Here is a 17,068-nt window from a genome sequence, read left to right as displayed (position 1 = left end):
GGAATATCATCTTCCATGACTTATATAATTTTTAGATATAAATTTAGTAAGATTTATGTTAGAATAGTAAAACTATCACCATAAAATGAAAGTAGATAGTATCTTAAAATCTAGGATTTATAGTTCGACTATATACTCTAGGTATATAACATAACTACTGTATTTGTATTTCAATTATAGTCAGAAGAGAAGTACCTGAACTAGGGTATGGCAGCTTTCTAGATTAAGAGGCACTGAGAGATAGAGTCAAAGCCAAATTGATTCTGGTCTTCCATATATAAAGGGGATAATCTACAAAATGGACTCAGCAGTGAGAAGAATCACTCTTTTTTTTAATATGAATTGTTCCTTGATGAAGATTCACTTGCACTGTTTCTTTGTCAGGTGAACAAATGCAGAAAGAACAAGTCTGACTTCTAATATACTGCGTCCCACTGGCATTGTAGAACTGAAGTTTCCGTTGAGCGCTGAGGAGGGTCGTGGGAACCAAGACTGCAACTATTTTCCTTGAAAGTAGAAGCAGGCAAAACCCACCTGATGAGCCCTTTGGTAAGGGTGAAACAATTATACAGTAGTAGTGACAATATTAATGAGAATGACAGATAATGGATGGACATTAAGAATAACAGAATGGGTCCCTCCAGATAGCAAACGAAGCAGGGGAAGGTAGAGAAGACGATGAATTGACGAGCTAATTAAATTTTCTGGTATAGCCTTACATGTAAAATATAGGTAACCGTAATTTTGTACACGATTTCGTTATTATCTTTTACGGGTTGGTGACCGTAATATCACTCCTTCGCGTCAATATATCCGAAATTAAAACGGTAAAAAGCATGGAATAAATATTGCCGAGTCATGGTATGACAATGAAACAATCTCCAATAGATTTATTAGATTGGAGAACAGAGCCCTCAGAAGGATATTGGGAGTTAAATGGCAGGACAGGATTAGAAATGAAAGTAAAAGAGAGATTGCTCGAGTGCCATATGTGGACGACATCATGATGAGGGGTAGATGGAGATGGTTTGGGTATGCTCTTCGCACTCCCCAAGAGAGATGAGTTCACCAAACGTTCAGCGGGGCTCCACAAATCACTAGAAGAGTTGGAAGTGCCCAGGCCTACATGGCTGAGGATCATGAAGCACAGAGTAGATGTTGAATGGAGAAGTATCAAATTAAAAGCTCAAGATAGAGACGACAGGTAAAATCTACCCAAGGCCCTTTGCGTCAATACGCGTAGGAGATGATGATGATGAATATTAAAATATACTTTTCATATATAAACCATAAAAACTTTAAATAAACAAGAAGAGAAATTAGATAGAGGTGTGCACCCAAGTGTACCCTCAAGCAAAAGAACTCGACCTATAGACAGTGGAAGACCGTGGTACTGGGGCTATGGCACAAGAGAAGAGAACAATGGTTTGATTTTGGAGTATCCTCCTCCTAGAAAAGATGCTTACCATAACTAAAGTCTTTTCTACCCTTGCCAAAAGGAAAGAAGCCACCGCGTTGTTTGACCTATTCTTTCCACATTCTCCTCTGTCATACACTTGACAACACAGATTACCAAACTATTCGGTGTATATGTAGGCAAAGGAAAGATGAGCCATAACCAGAGAGAGATCCAATGTACTACTGTCTGGCTAGTGAAAAGACCCAATAACTCTCTCATGGTAGTACTGTACCTCAAGGGGTGGCTGTGCCCTGTACACCTGATCACTGTACAACATACTAAGCTCTGTACAAGCTATTACTTATCCCTGTACAATCTTCTGCATGGAAATAAAATCAAAATTACGATCTATATATAAGGAGTAAGGCAAAGTTATGCAAGACTTCCTTAGCCAGCAGACCTACACTGTTTTTATTCAGCAAGTAATTTGCATTATGTATTAATAAAAACAAAAATAATATGTAAACAGATGCCCAAATATAAAAACTTTTTTCCTATAATGACTTAATTTACATTAAGTAGAAAAAAAAGAAAAATTTTTTTTTAGAAATTATAAAAACTTGCCCAAAACTTAAACCTTATTTTTTTTTTTTTTTTATAAAAGAGTATTTCGAGTATCAAAATTTATATTCAACTCAGTTTACTTGAAATAAATTTTTGGAAATAAAAATATTCTTTAAGCTGTAGTGAAAACATTTTACCACCATTATGAAAATATCAAGATTTTAAACGTTCATATAATGTTAAACATAATTTATTACTTTGATAATTTTCAAATCAAACTATAATTACTATTTTTCAGATTAAACTACAATGCTAACAGAGGTATATGGAGAAAGCCGACCAGAAACATCGACCCCACATAGAAGCGGGAAAAGATGTAGACAAAGCAAGCTGTGGAACAAGTACCTATACCTTGTACTGGTTAATGGCATTATAATTTACCTTGAGACCAGTTTCTTCAATGTTGACAAGATTATTATTTATGCATTTGACATCCACTTATATTCAACCATTTTATTTGGGCTAGATGTGAGAGAGGCAAGAGCGTGCTAGAAATAGGAATGAATGGCGAGCGATTGTGACGCAGTTCCGGTAGGCCCTGCTGCTTCCTCCAGTGCCTTGGATGACCGCGGAGGTAGCAGCAGTAGAGGATTCAGCGTTATGAAGCTTCATCTGTGGTGGATGACGGGGGAGGGTGGGCTGTGGAACCCTAGCAGTACCAGCCGAACTCGGTTGAGTCCCTTGTCAGGCTGGGAGGAACGTAGAGAGGAGAGGTCCCCTTTTTTGTTTCATTTGTTTGATGTAGGCTAACCCCCAAAATTGGGGGAAGTGCCTTGGTATATGTAGCCTATGTATTTGAGCTCAAGCCATGTCGTCCTGATCGAAGCTCCCTTCGGCAGCTTCCTACTGTATATTATTTCTGCGAGTGATATTACGAGAGAATTACCGTCTGGTATTTTAGACCTTATAATTCCACTGTGTCCTTCAAATACCACATGGCCACATGACCTTCAAATACCACATGCCTATCTCAAAAGGACGGCAAGGTATCAGTCATAAGAAACTATAGAGTTTGTGCAGGTCTCGACAACCTTTTCCATCACTTTATCCTTAAAGACCAACTATCTTTTCAATGATTATTCCAATATAACTTCAACTCTACCGTAATTAAATGTTAAATTTTGTAATTCAATTCTTCACAATACTTTCCCACTATACCTTTGATTTGTAGTCAAATTACTTCATCCTTTAATGACAATGTTTAGAGACAAAGATATGCTTTCCCATCTACTCTAGAACATTGAGAACACATTTTGCCTTCAAGCACGAATATCAATATAAAAAAGGGACTACACAATTAAGGTAGGCACCATAATTAGAACACCAAGATGGCATCGCATATGACGTCATCCGAGTACCCATAACAGTAACGGAGGAGGAGACCTTTGTCACAGCTCCTCTCATATCTTGCCACCAACTTCCCCCTCGAAGCGTAAACGCTATGTGGGGTGCAGATAGCTATGTGGCGTGTCAAGAATACGTCCCCTGTTATTATGCGATCTCCTAAAGGACAACCTTAAGGGTACTGGTGCCAGAAGTTAGAATTCTGGAAACCTTTAGTTTAATTCTCTGGGAATATCCACTGTAGTCATATATACCCTTAGGAGGCTACTAAAGGAACCTTCCATCAGGACGATATGGCCTGAGCTCCTCCGTTTTATATTCCCAATGATAAACCAGTGTAAAGAATGCTCATGAAGGGTAGAGGTAAGGTACAGTGACAGTAACCTAAAAGGACAATGCCCTAAAGACTGACCATATATACTTATTAGTGCCATAGCCCTACACTCAAAGCTAGTACCAGGGAGAGTCAGACACTGGCTGCTAATGACCTATTGACTTCAAATACCACATGCCTATCTCAAAGGAATGGCGAGGTATCGGACACAAGAAACTATAGTTTGTGCAGGTCTCGACCCCTTTCAGAACATCGGCAGGGAGTGATTTTTCTAAATGGCTAGCAAAACCAGCTGTTCAGGGCAAGAACATAGCCCTTGCCTCAAAACTAGAACCAGGGAGAGTCAGACAATGGCGGCTGATAGCAGGTAGACCTATCGACTTCTTCAAATACCACATGCCTGCCTTAAAAGAACGGCGAGGTATCGGACACTACAAGAAACTACAGAGTTTTGAGCAGGTCTTGACCCCTTTCAGAAGTTCGGCAGGCAGTGATTTTTCTAAATGGCTACCAAAACCAGCTGTTAAGGGTAAGAATTTTTGAGACAACCAGTACTGTAATTCCAACCCCCTTATACAAGGTTGATTTCCAACCTACTTTTTATGATTTCAATGAATTTGCTTCGAACAAAATCAATTCGTATTTTGTAGCTTGTAATTCAACAAATGGAGTTATATGACTTATTAAAATGACAAATTTTATTAGGGGTATTACTTTTCGGCGAAGCTGAAAGATAGAGCTATTAGAATTTAGCAAGGGTAACTACTCCTACCACTAGTTAGCAGGGGGTAGGGGGGTTAGCTAGCTACACTCATCCCTCACACACCTGTGATTGAGCTTAACTTTGCTTGGAGGTAGGACTTTAACAGGGGACAATGTTGGCGGGCAAGTATGTATAAATAGCTAAGGTTTGTATCGTTAGGAAAAATACAAATTACTTGCGAATTTGTCATTTGTTCTGTAATTGAAATACAAACCAATGCTATTTTTTAGGGGTGATTCACCCATTAGGAGGGTGGATGTCCTTGCCAATCTGGCTTTTTGGCCTTAACCAGGTTACTCCCTATTGTGCAGGTTAATGAGCAAATGAGGAGACCCTTTCACTTCGCTAAACCTGCTAAGCATGGTCTGCGGTCTATGCAATCTGTGTGAGAATAAGTAAGGCAATGCGACTGTCAAGGTAAAAGTTATTTGGAGTCTTGTCAGAAATAACCGAGGAAACCGAGACATTCCCAATACTACCACGGCAGGGTATGGGGAGGCAATAGTATTGGGACAATACTAGGTTACACAAGGGAGCAATGGTTTACCTGCAGAGGTTTGAGGTCAGCTTGTGCAGAGGACCCAGGATGCTGATTTCCCCAAGGGAGGGGAAGATGAAGAAAGTAAACGAGCCAGACATTCCTTTTCATTCACTTAGACTAAGACTCGGGTAACCAATGCCCTCAACCTTCTGCTACTTGTCCAATAAGGAGCTTGAGGTGTTAAAACAGCTGTTGTGCAGCCACCACAGGACCGATAGTGAACGTATAGAGGTTCCCCAGTGTCCCGTCTTGCAGGTATTGGGCGGTGTAAGTATTTTGGCATTTCCAGAAGCCCACTTGCAATACCTGCGTCACAGTAGTTATTTTAGAAGGCTGTCCGACCCTGACATCGTGGGCTCTGGGACGACATAATGTTGTCCTGGGTCGGCTAAAACCGAGGACATCCCAAGAGAAAGTCCGTGGGGCTTTCGCAGGTTGCGCAGAGAGCAGAGGGACGAAGGCCTGGGTCACAGCCCTGAGCAAGGCGATGAACCACGGCTGCTTATTCAAGGAAGTGCTATCTGATACTTTCCCTCAAGGGATATAGGTCGAAGGGTCCTTACGAGGAGTCTTCATCCCCAACAGGAACTTCGGTACTGGAGACGATGGTTCCTTCCTAGGTCCCTAAAGTTTTGAGATTTTAAACCCCCTGAAACTTGCTCTCTTCCTCCTTCCCCAACGGTCGAGCTGTTATGCATTTTCCGGGAGGGGAATACGGCGACAGTGAACATTCTGTAACAACCTTACATTTCTTTGTGGCTAAAAACACCGCTTTTGGTGGCTGTAGCTGATAATCCTTGCTTGGATGAAGATGAACGCTTACCTTTGCGGTCGCGTGTTGGACAAGTGACGGCCGCTGACGCGTTCGGGAACGTCGGTGAATCTCCGATCACTGAACCTGAGGCCTGGTAATGAAGCGATGGTTATCAAGTAGGAGAATGTCCAAGTGTTGACACGCGATGCCGCAAAATCGCAGGATCGATCGTTACCAATGAAAGAGAGGAAGGGCGGTGGGTCGACGACTCACAAGCAGATGATTCGTGCAACGCTGAACAGGAAGGATGACAGCTGGTCGACGATTCGTGTTGAAGCGATTCAGGCACCGATAGGCGTTCACATTCGGATGGTCTGGAATCGCTTTGGCTTCTTGAGCTGTGAGTGGGTGAGTCTTGAGAGGGTGAAGGCTTACGCAAGGCGTGTGAACGCTGTCATGTAGGAGATCAATGTCCCCACGGCGACGAGCAGGCAATTTCCGAACAGCTGGAACAGCAGGCGATTGTTGAGCCGCGAGTGGTTCACATGTAACAGGTGCTTTCCAAGAGGAAGATGGAAGAGCAGGCACTTGTCAAACTGCAAGAAATTCTTGCATAGCCAGCGATTTGCAAGAGGTTGAAGGAGCAGGCACTTGTCGAACTGCAAGAGATTCTCGCGTAGCAGGCGATTTGCAAGAGGTTGAAGGAGCAAGCGATTGTCGAACTGCAAGAGATTCTCACGTAGCCAGCGATTTGCAAGAGGTTGAAGGAGCAGGCGATTCTCGAACTGCATGATATTCTCGCGTAGCAGGCGATTTACGAGAGGTTGAACGGGGGTTCATGAGTCGTCAGCTGTAAGTGAGGGCTGTGTAAATGATGTGCTGTTGGGAAGAAAGAACACCACTTAGTGGAAGAAAGAACACCACTTAGTGGAAGAAAGAACACCACTTAGGGGAAGAAAGAACACCACTTAGCGGAAGAAAGAACACCACTTCACCACTTAGGGGAAGAAAGAACACCACTTAGTGGAAGAAAGAACACCACTTAGCGGAAGAAAGAACACCACTTCACCTTAGCGGAAGAAAGAACACCACTTCACCATTTAGGGGAAGAAAGAACACCACTTAGTGGAAGAAAGAACACCACTTAACATTATCATCCATTACCTAGACTGAAGGTATTTGACCTAAAACCTTTTCACAGGTTAGTAGGACCTATAACTCTGCAACATCACGCAATTAGTCATGGAACCATGTTTTCTTTTTGTGCATACAATAGACAAGCAACTCATTCTTGCTGTGACACTCGAGTGCACTTTGGTTGAACCACTGGTAAATGAATGTTTTATTCGCGCAGGAAGAATATTAGCTTATTTCGGGCAAGATATTATGCGCAAATATAAGTCAGCGCCATTATAACACAAATACCTGAAAAATTGACATTATTTTGCCTCCAACTTATGATTTAACTGGATACTCAACTTCTTTGGCCATCACTCATAATAATGCTTTGATTTAATAATTATTATTCCTTTTATTTTTTCATTTATCATTCAAAAATGTACATGTAATAATCTACTTTGTCATTATTGTAAAAAAACTAAGACTAATGATATAACGTAGCGTACATACCAAAAATTAACAAACTTATTTTTCTTGTTATTGCCAATCAGTAAAGATAGCATACAAGACAATATGTCTTCATGTGCTAATAAACTACTAATATGCAATTGTGACAAATCCTTACAGCATGTGTATGCCATCATCATTACAGTCCCCCTTTTGAAAAACCTCAGACAATATCTTTTGTTAGTTCTATTTCAGAGTGAATTCAACCATATTACTATAACAGTGGACATGTCAGTTCATTATTATCAAACACACAGCTCTGACATATATCCACGTAACAGCGAATGATTATGAACACGTTCTGTTTAATGATTTGGTTTGGGAGCAATACTATGGCTGGAATTGAAAATGTGCAAATTTGTGACTGCATGAACATAGAACTCAGAAAACCTGGCAACGCTCTACCGGCGCAAAACCTAACTACTGAGGGACAAGAGTTTGACATGATGGTAAGACCACAAAATTGCAGAAGAGAAATTCAGCTTCAATCCTACAAACACGGAGTTTGAATACTTCACCGATATTGGAGAGATAATACTTCCCAACAAATGAAGGAAAAAGTCTGCACCGACCACCGATGTTCACCAGAAGCCGACAGAGAACGAATTGATGCTACCTGGACAGTTGTACCTATAGCTCCCTCGAGTGGAGGGAGATGACGTCAGGGATGGCGGCGCCACCGCGGTAGTTTTGAATCTATAGTCTGCCATTCGTAGGGAACCTACAGTTATATAATTGTTTGGTAAGACACTGCAATAAAATTGAAAATGTCCAAATTTATGACTGCGTGAACATAGAATTTTTCTGCGTTGGCGAGAACTTTCATGCCAGTGAAATTCAATGATACCACAGTGGGCAGAATAACATGACTAGCACGAAGAAATCAATCTGCACCTTGGAAGTCAAAATAAAAGAATAATACAGTATTGAAATGGATTTAAAGAACACATTTCATATTAAAAACAGTCATTTCATTATATCTTTAGAAAAATAAAAGGGATTTTGACGTAGGAAAAATCTATTTTGGGGTGAGATAGCCATGTCGTCCTGATGGAAGTTCCCTCCAGCAAATTTCTACCGTATAATATTTCCGCTATTGACATTATAAGAGAATTACCGTCAGGTATCACAAGGTTCTAACACCCTGAACGACTATCTAAAGAAATCGTGTATAATTGGGGATGTATCCTAAGATGACCATAGGTATCTACACCCCGAATAGACCTTACCCAGTCTAATCCTCTAAGGGGAAGGATAATTGAGGAGCCGTTACATATCCTATCACCTTTCGGTGCTCCCATACGACCCTGTTGCTTCATTCCAGGTTGCAGCTGAGCTACTGTGAAATAGAAGCCTCCAACGAGCAAAGGGGTGGGAGAAAAAAGTAACGGACGGGCCATCAGGACGACATGGCTATCTCACCCAAAAATAGATTTTTCCGACGTCGTCCTAATGGAAGTGTACCAGAGAATTATCCATACTAGGAGGGAGGCTTTGCATAAAAGACCTCGAGCCAAAAAATGCTCCCAACCTATGTGAGGAAGCATAAGTATTGATCTCTAAACCTGGGAACCTGAAAAGGAAATGCTGAAGTGCATTTTCCCCTTTTTTCCCTGAAGCAAAAACTTCTGTTTACTCATTGCTAATAACGAGGTGAAGGAGTGCCCTAGGATGCATTGTGGGCTACGTCGTTGCCGATGCCGCGGGGTAGATAACACCCTCTCAAGCACCACATAATGATGCATTTCCTCCAATTGCTTCATTTGATACCTGAAGAAAACCAGAGTGGACTTCCAACCAGTATATGTCTGAAGTCCCTCAATAGACATATACTGGAAGAAGTTCTAGAAGGAAGCCACATCTTTAGGGCCGAGTAATCTTATTTTGTAACTGGTTTAGAGACAAAAGACTACCCTTAAATTGCACTGCTCTCAGAAAATACAATTTTGGACAGTGTATTAGACAAAGGAAAGGATCACCATGATGGGGAACTATTTTCCACAGACCCCAAGGTGAAAAGGGAAGTTCAATTTTTTGTTCGAAAAGTGGGTTCAGGGTATAAATTAACCTCACCATTTTCCACAAATTCAATGTACTTCTCGTCTCTAGAAATCGTTACAAAGTTACTAACCCGAGAACCGGAAGCCATCGTAATTAAGAAGATGACTTTCTGAGTGGCATTCAGAATAGTAGTCCGAGGTGCATTGTAAAACTTTGTCCAAAGACCAAGAGAGAGGCTTCAGTGGAGCCAACAGCCGTAGCCTTGCACAAGCCTTCAGAACTTTCTTGAAGAGATCCGAGTAAAATTCGACATCAAAGGCATATAATATAGATCTAGTGAGGGCCGAAGTGTACGACGAAATCGTGGAGGAAGCTAGACTTTAAACATGCAATGTAAGCTTCAAACTTAAACAAAAATCCATAGTGATCAACCCTGGATTTATGACTGACCCATTTGGTCCATGATGTTTCATACCCAGTCATGGTTCTAGACGACTCATAGTTTCCACAAATACCCACTCCTCACGCTGATTTTGGGTGGGCTGTGACATCCTAGCAGTACCAGCTGAACTCGGTTAAGTCCCTTGTTAGGCTGGGAGGAACGTAGCGAGTAGAGGTCCCCTTTTTGTTTTTGTTTCTTTGTTGATGTCGGCTACCTCCCAAAATTGGGGGAAGTGCCATGGTATATGTGATGTTCCCAGGAATAGGGTGAAATCAAACATGAGATGAGGATTGAACGATCTCCATGATGAAGCATAAACAATGCCCCCTGATGTCCATCCTGAGACAGAATCGAGTTAGTCACGGCACGAGTTGGGATTCAAATCCGTGACCATGGGAAACCAGTTGCTCATTGGCTACCTAAGAGCCACCAGAGCTTGTCCAAAACCTTCACGGGGAGATTAAACAGTAGAAACAGGCAAATCGTCGTCCAACAACTCCCATCCAGGGACATTGACGAACTTTTAATGTCCATGCCCACTGCTGCTTGAACCACTTTTGGTGCTACTTAGCCAGGAAATATCCTGCTGAAGCTCATTGCAAACAGATCCACTTGAAGGCCAGAGATTTGATCTCACTGAAGGAGAGACGTTGACCAGTGCCAACCATTCGTCTGATCCGACGTAAAGATGGTTATCATTACTTGTTTCAAATGAGGAGAACTCGATTCTTGTCTGTTGAATTAGTAGTCTATAACTCTGTTAACGAAGTTTAAGTGGATATGAATATTCTCCTTCAGGTATAAGTTCATGAGGGACAAGAAGACTGCCATGGACTCCAGAATATTGATGTGGTATTGGTAAAATTTCTGAGACCAACAGCTTTGAACTTTCTTGGTTGGGTTTTGACCCACCCAACCTCCCAACGAGGCGTCCGAACAAAGTGTCACTACTAGATGAGGAAAGCTCAACAGCAACGTCTGTGAAAGACTTATGGCAGTGGACCACAGTCTAAGTTGCTTCCGCAGAAAAACCGTGGTCTTCTTCTGATGGTCAGGAAGAGTGTTTGAGGCTCTCCTTCCCCAAACTCTGTTTGCATCTTTGAGCCGTACATTGAGGACAAAATTTGTGAATCGTAAAGATCCTCGAGTCTCCTCTGAGCGTCGCCTGGTGATCATCCCCGACTAGAACAGGGACTTAACTGACATCTCTATTTCCTCCCCCTTGAAGGAGGAATAGAATGGAAGTGAGACATAAAAACACAACTACTCTCCAACCACAGGAAGTCCTGAGCTGGAGTCAGTTCTGATTTCTTAAGGTTGGTCTGAAGTCCAAGGGACTAGAGGAACCAAAAACTCAATTGGCTGCTTCCGAGCACTCTGTGCCAGGGAACTCACACTAGCCAGTCAACCATGGACGCCTCTACTTAATAAACCTGTCTACTTCAGTTGTATGACTATGTCAGTAAACTTCGTGAAAAACCCTCAGAGCTATGCTGAGCATGAATGGCATGGCTCCAATAATGTATACCTTTCTCCACAGGCTGCAACCTAGGTAGGAGGATAAGTATCGACCTAACCGACAATACAAAGATCAATTAAATCCATAGGGAGAGTGAAAGCCCCTAAGGGTGGAAAGGTGCATATCTGTGAAATAGCCAACACCCGGAACCTGTCCCACTGAACGAACAGGTTTAGGTCAGACAAGACGAGAATAGTTGGAGGCAGGCTCGAAACCGTTTGGCCCACAATATAGACGATCTTGAAATCTCATAGATCTCACGCAGCGGATAACTCCTCTCTACAAGAGATCTTATATATACTGTTCTAGACAAGGAGATGTTCCTGAAAGAATCTCCTGAACTGTGGTGGCCATTGTTACTACTTCCAAGCAAAACTGTTGGAAATAACTTTGTGTCCAAGGACAGAAGAACCCACAATACTTGAACAAGGCTAAGCGTCCCCCTACCGGAGGCCTTCATTATTTTGTGTTAAGGACATGAACTGCTACCACCACTGCCATTTCAAGGTCCACGATCTCTGGACCTGCCTCCACAGTCAAGACAGCCTCGGAAGACAACCCTTACTCATACATAGGGTGGAGGGCCAGGGACTGTGGCACCACTTATAAGGGCACAAGGTAGACATTTCGAGGGATAGCAGCATGAGAAAGAACAAACGCCTTACAATGATAAGTCAGTTTGTGAGACCTCTTGGTTGTGGCCTTTCCAGAGGTGAACTACTTCTTCAATGAGATCCCCCACTTCAGAAAAAAGACTCTGCGACAGCCTTATCCGTAACTTTCCTCTAAGGAAACAGGTCTTTTCCCCAGATGCTAGAGGCGAGAAACGTTTCAGTTCAAGGCGGATGGTAACTGTGGCAAGTTCATGCTCACGACAGACCTGAAAGAAGCATGAAGGTCTCTCATAAAGGTGTCGATATGAGTTTTCGCCAGCAAGGAAGACGAAGGCACCATTATCTGGTCTACAACTCATACTTAAGAAGGTGTTCAGAAATCCTGGGCAGCTTCTACAAAATTTGGTGGCCAGCCGCATCCGTATGCGGTTTACTCTCAACAAAGGTAAACTGGACATTGGTCTAGTGGACGGAATCGCGTGGTAAGAAAGGTGAGACTGTTGTGCACTCTTCCAAAGCCTGGAGAGGCTTACCTGCACAAAAGGCTAACTTCATAGACGTAGCTTTTCGAAACAAAGTGGAAGACCACTTTGTTCAGGGCCACAAAGGAAGCCGAGGTCTTACCAAAGGCGACAACCTGTAAATTAATACTCACTGCCGTTATCATTGCTGCGTTAATACCGAATCCTATCTTGGGAATATATATCCACTGGAATTCATTTATGGTAATAGCTTCTGGCCGGGCAGAGATTCGAACCCCTGCCTGTTCAGCCGAAAACCTTTCCTGCGGGGACTCTAGCAACTGAGCCATCAAGAGAGATTGTAATAAAGTAGCTAGGAGTGCCAAACTTTAAATCTAGGCAACGTCTCTGTCTTCTGCAAGGCCTGGATCTCTTCACATGAGGCCTTGAAGATCATCACCTGGTATTACTAAATCCCCTCCATGAAGGCTTTCCTGTTAGCCATAAGTACCAGATGTATTGTAGTACATAAGGTACTCGGGGAACTGGGGGCTATATGAGCTTAGAAGATGTTGGGAGGAGAAACGGGCAGGAACATCCCCCGTCGCGGAAGAAGCAAACGTAACCGTATATCGGGACACCGATGTCATAGTGGAGTCAGAATTGGTCGACACCACGGAATCCTTGCTGAGATCAAACTGCCTCATCCTCTTACCCAGGTGCGAAGGTACTGCAGGAAGAACAGGCAGACATCATCGGAGGTATCCTCCGAGACCCATCTGGAGTGAAGTAGATCCTTACAAACACTGCAACCCTGAGGGTCCCAGTACAATACTGGGCCTTTCATCCTCCAACCCTTCGTATGTGTGCTGCAAATATAGAGATCATAGGGATGTCTCACAGCTCTGACACAACTGCACTCAGTAGTGTATCTCCGTATAGGCACCGCCTGTGAGGAGGAAAGGGTTCAAATGAGTACTACAGCCTCTAGCAGACACAAAAAGCTAAAAGAAATGGGTCATTAACACTCCATGTAAACAACTGAGGGAATAGTAATCCCCAAATTGTGTGTAAATGCCATTGGTGAGAAAAATTGGAGATACTTTACGAAATGTCCATTCCCCTTTGAGGAACGTGAGATTGAAAAAATTAACCCCCTAAAGATCCGTTGCTATAGGTCCAAAAAGGGGAAAAAAAGGGGTGGAGAAATGCTCATGGAAAGAACTGTTGCCCAAATATCTCCGCAGAGAAATGGTCAATTAGAGGGTACAGGTAAGCTTAATCATTAAGCAACCGACGCATCACTTAAAGAGGAAGAGTCTAAAGCCACCCATAAGTCATAAAAGTAAGGTTATAACCTCAAAAGAAAAAACTCGGGAGGGATAACTAGCCCATAGAGTTACTAACCATCCATTCAATCCACACCCTCAAAGAGATATGGACAAATTGGTAGAAAACCAATAAACATATGTAGTGGTTATTCAAAGCAGGAGCCTTAAACCCTTTCGTCGAAGGAGTTCCCAGGCCCGACCTACATAAAGAAACCTTAAACATTAAAGGAGTAAGGTTTTAGGTTAACCTGTAGTAAAATTCACCAATAGAAAATGGAGAACTCATCTTAGTTAAGTAAGACGGTCCTCAGATAAAAAAAAGGCAAAAAAGCATGTGCCCTAAAGGTACCAGCAACCCCAGGGTGGAACGGCATTGCCACCAACATCTTATGTGCCCAAAGGCACTGGTACCAATATCCGCACAGATAGGATAGTATTAACCCCGCCGCCAGAGACGATAATGCCGGCAGTGGCAATAGTGGCCAAGGGCGGCGGAGATAACGGTCAGGGATTCTGCAGAAAACACCTTGCCCAAAAGATAGGCAGTGACGCCATCACCAGTGGCAGCACAGCCGTAAGAAACAACATATCGCCAAAATGGGTACTATAAAACAGACTTTGAGTAGGAAAAATCTATATTTGGGTGTCGAAAGGTGGCGACATAACCGTTGTTCAGGCGTTGACATAGGCAGGTACGCCAAATATATTAGTGTTGCCGGAAGCACCGGCATTGTAAGGGGGTAAAATCATCGCCACCATCCTCCTGTGTGACTTAAGGCGTTGGCACAGTCAACCCCTCCTACAGACCAGGAGCCTACAAACAGCAATGGTTCCTGTAGAAAAAACCATGCCTTAGCTGAAGGCAGCGCTGCCAGTGGAGGCATTGCCGCAAGCAGTGACGCATCGCCCGTACAGTGAGCCAAAAGGTGGCGGTAAAGCCGCAGACACAGGCACTGTCGTCAGTCTGATAGCTCACCCCTCAGGGAGAAGCCTACCGACAACCATGGAAGGTCACATAATAATAAATTCCATGGAATGTCCGTCCCGGAAAAGCTAGGATAAAAAGAGAGAGGTGACGATATAGAGAAACTATACCCAAGCAACGAAATAAACGCCACGCCGTCAGAGACGGCGGCCGTCGTGCAATCGAGAAATCTCAGAGGCTAAGAGATAGCAGCCGTTCATGCAAGTTGGCGCACTGACATGATGACTTTACCCTTCGCAAAGGAGAGTTCCAAAAGACTGCGCAGTCCTAGCACGAGAGATCATGAGCGAATGCAGAATGGCTAAGCCTAATAAGTCGATGCCACAGGTAAATTGAGAAATCCCAGAGGCTATGAAGAAACGGCAGAACAAGTAAATCGGAACACCGACAAGGAGAAATCCCTCTTCGCAAAGGGGAACTCCAAAAAACTGCTCAGTCCAACCATGGGAGATCAAGAACGTATGTAGCATCGCAGCCTCACGGATTCACCGATGAAGAAAACATTTGCCATCATGGTACAAATATTTCCGTTAGCAATGGCACACTTAGGTAACAGCATTGCCATCTCCCAAGGCTCTTCTAAAACAGAAGCACAAGAACAATCACCTATACGAGGCTTCATCTGCCGTCAGTAACGGCAGTGTTGGTAAGAATGACAGCAAAGTCAGACGACAATAGTTCCCACAGAAACATCATGTCGTAAGCAAAGGTTGTGGCGGTACAGGCCACACTGCCTTAAATAGCGACGTATCACTATCGTATGCCCAAGAAAAGGAATGCCGTTGGAGACGATGAAGCCGTAAGTACCGGCAATGCCGTCAGTCTGACAATTCGCTCTTACATAAAAGGGGTATGCTGACGGGTCTATAAGACCAGAACCCCGAAGGGATTAGGCCTCACCACAACAATAGCAAAAACACAGCATTATAAATAAAATTCAGTTCGATATCAGTTACGGGAAGACTCGTCATGGAGAGGAGTAAAGACAAAGTAAAAATTTTACTACACTATCTAAAATTCTCATAGGCTGGGATACGGCAGCACACAACTGTCAGCGCATCAACAGGAAAAAACTCACCTTTCGCAAAGGGGAACACGATAGAACTACCGTAAGCCAACATGTGAACATATGAATGAATGTAACATAATGGAGCAACGAATACGCCGTCGAAGGATAGGCTAGGCCTGGAAACGACTAAATTAGATAAGTGAGCTCACCCTTCGCAAAGGGGAACTCCAAAAAAATGCGCCTTCCTAGCCCTGAGAGAATTCAGATGCTTGTAGCACGATGGCCAAGAACCTAAACGGTCAGAGTATCGAGGAATGCCAACAAGTGGGACAAAAATCTCAGTATGACCGAGTAAAAATCTTCCCGAGGAAAGAGACCACTGTCAACGAAACCGGGATTAAAGACCAAAAACGAAAACGGCGAGTCCGTGTCCAACTTCCTGTCTCTAGGCTAGGCTAGCCGAAACTGATACGAACTCAAAAAGACATAAAAATGCAATGTAAATGCTAACCTAAAATAGAGCCCAAAGCATCATAATGCTAAAAAAACTACTATCTAACGTGAAACTTACCAAATAAACAAGTGAACATGAAAAAGAACCGATCAGGTACGAAACCCGACTCCATGGCTAGCTAGACTCGAAGCGCTCAGGCTTCCTCTCACACAAAAGCTAAAATCTAACTCCCCTACCAAAGCAAAAACAGCTAACACAAAAGGCAAAGAGAGATAGGTACTCAACTTTGACGAAGAAGAGGAAGCCGACATACGAAGAAAATCTTTGAAAAAAGGTGAAAAGAGCGCACACAAAAATATCACACAGAAGCAAACAAGCTGCGGAGAAGGAATGGAGCAGCAGGGTCATACGGGAGCACCGAAAGGTGATAGAATATGTAACGGCTCCTCAATTATCCTTCCCCTTAGAGGATTAGACTGGGAGAGGTCTATTCGGGGTGCAGATATCTATGGTTATCTTAGCATACGTCCCTGATTATACACGATATCTTCGGATAGTCGTTCCGGGGGTTAGAACCCCGTGATACCTGACGGTAATTCTCTTATAATATCAATCGCAGAAATATCATATAGTAGAAAGTTGCTGGAGGGAACTTCCATCAGGACGACATGGCTCGAACCCAAAAATGAATTTAAAGATAACAGTTCATAATAAAAATAGCTGTTATCTCTAGTTTCATTAGATCTTTTGAGAAAAATTTAATAACATGTAAATATGAGAAGTAAAAAATATTCAAGAACCGTTAATAAACTTGTCCTTGTCTGCCTCAAACTCGGGACCACGACGTTCTTCCTCAAGGATGACAGT

Source organism: Palaemon carinicauda, unplaced genomic scaffold, assembly GCF_036898095.1.
Source record: "Palaemon carinicauda isolate YSFRI2023 unplaced genomic scaffold, ASM3689809v2 scaffold538, whole genome shotgun sequence".
Taxonomy (NCBI): Eukaryota; Metazoa; Arthropoda; class Malacostraca; order Decapoda; family Palaemonidae; genus Palaemon; species Palaemon carinicauda.
This window is presented reverse-complemented; position numbering follows the sequence as displayed.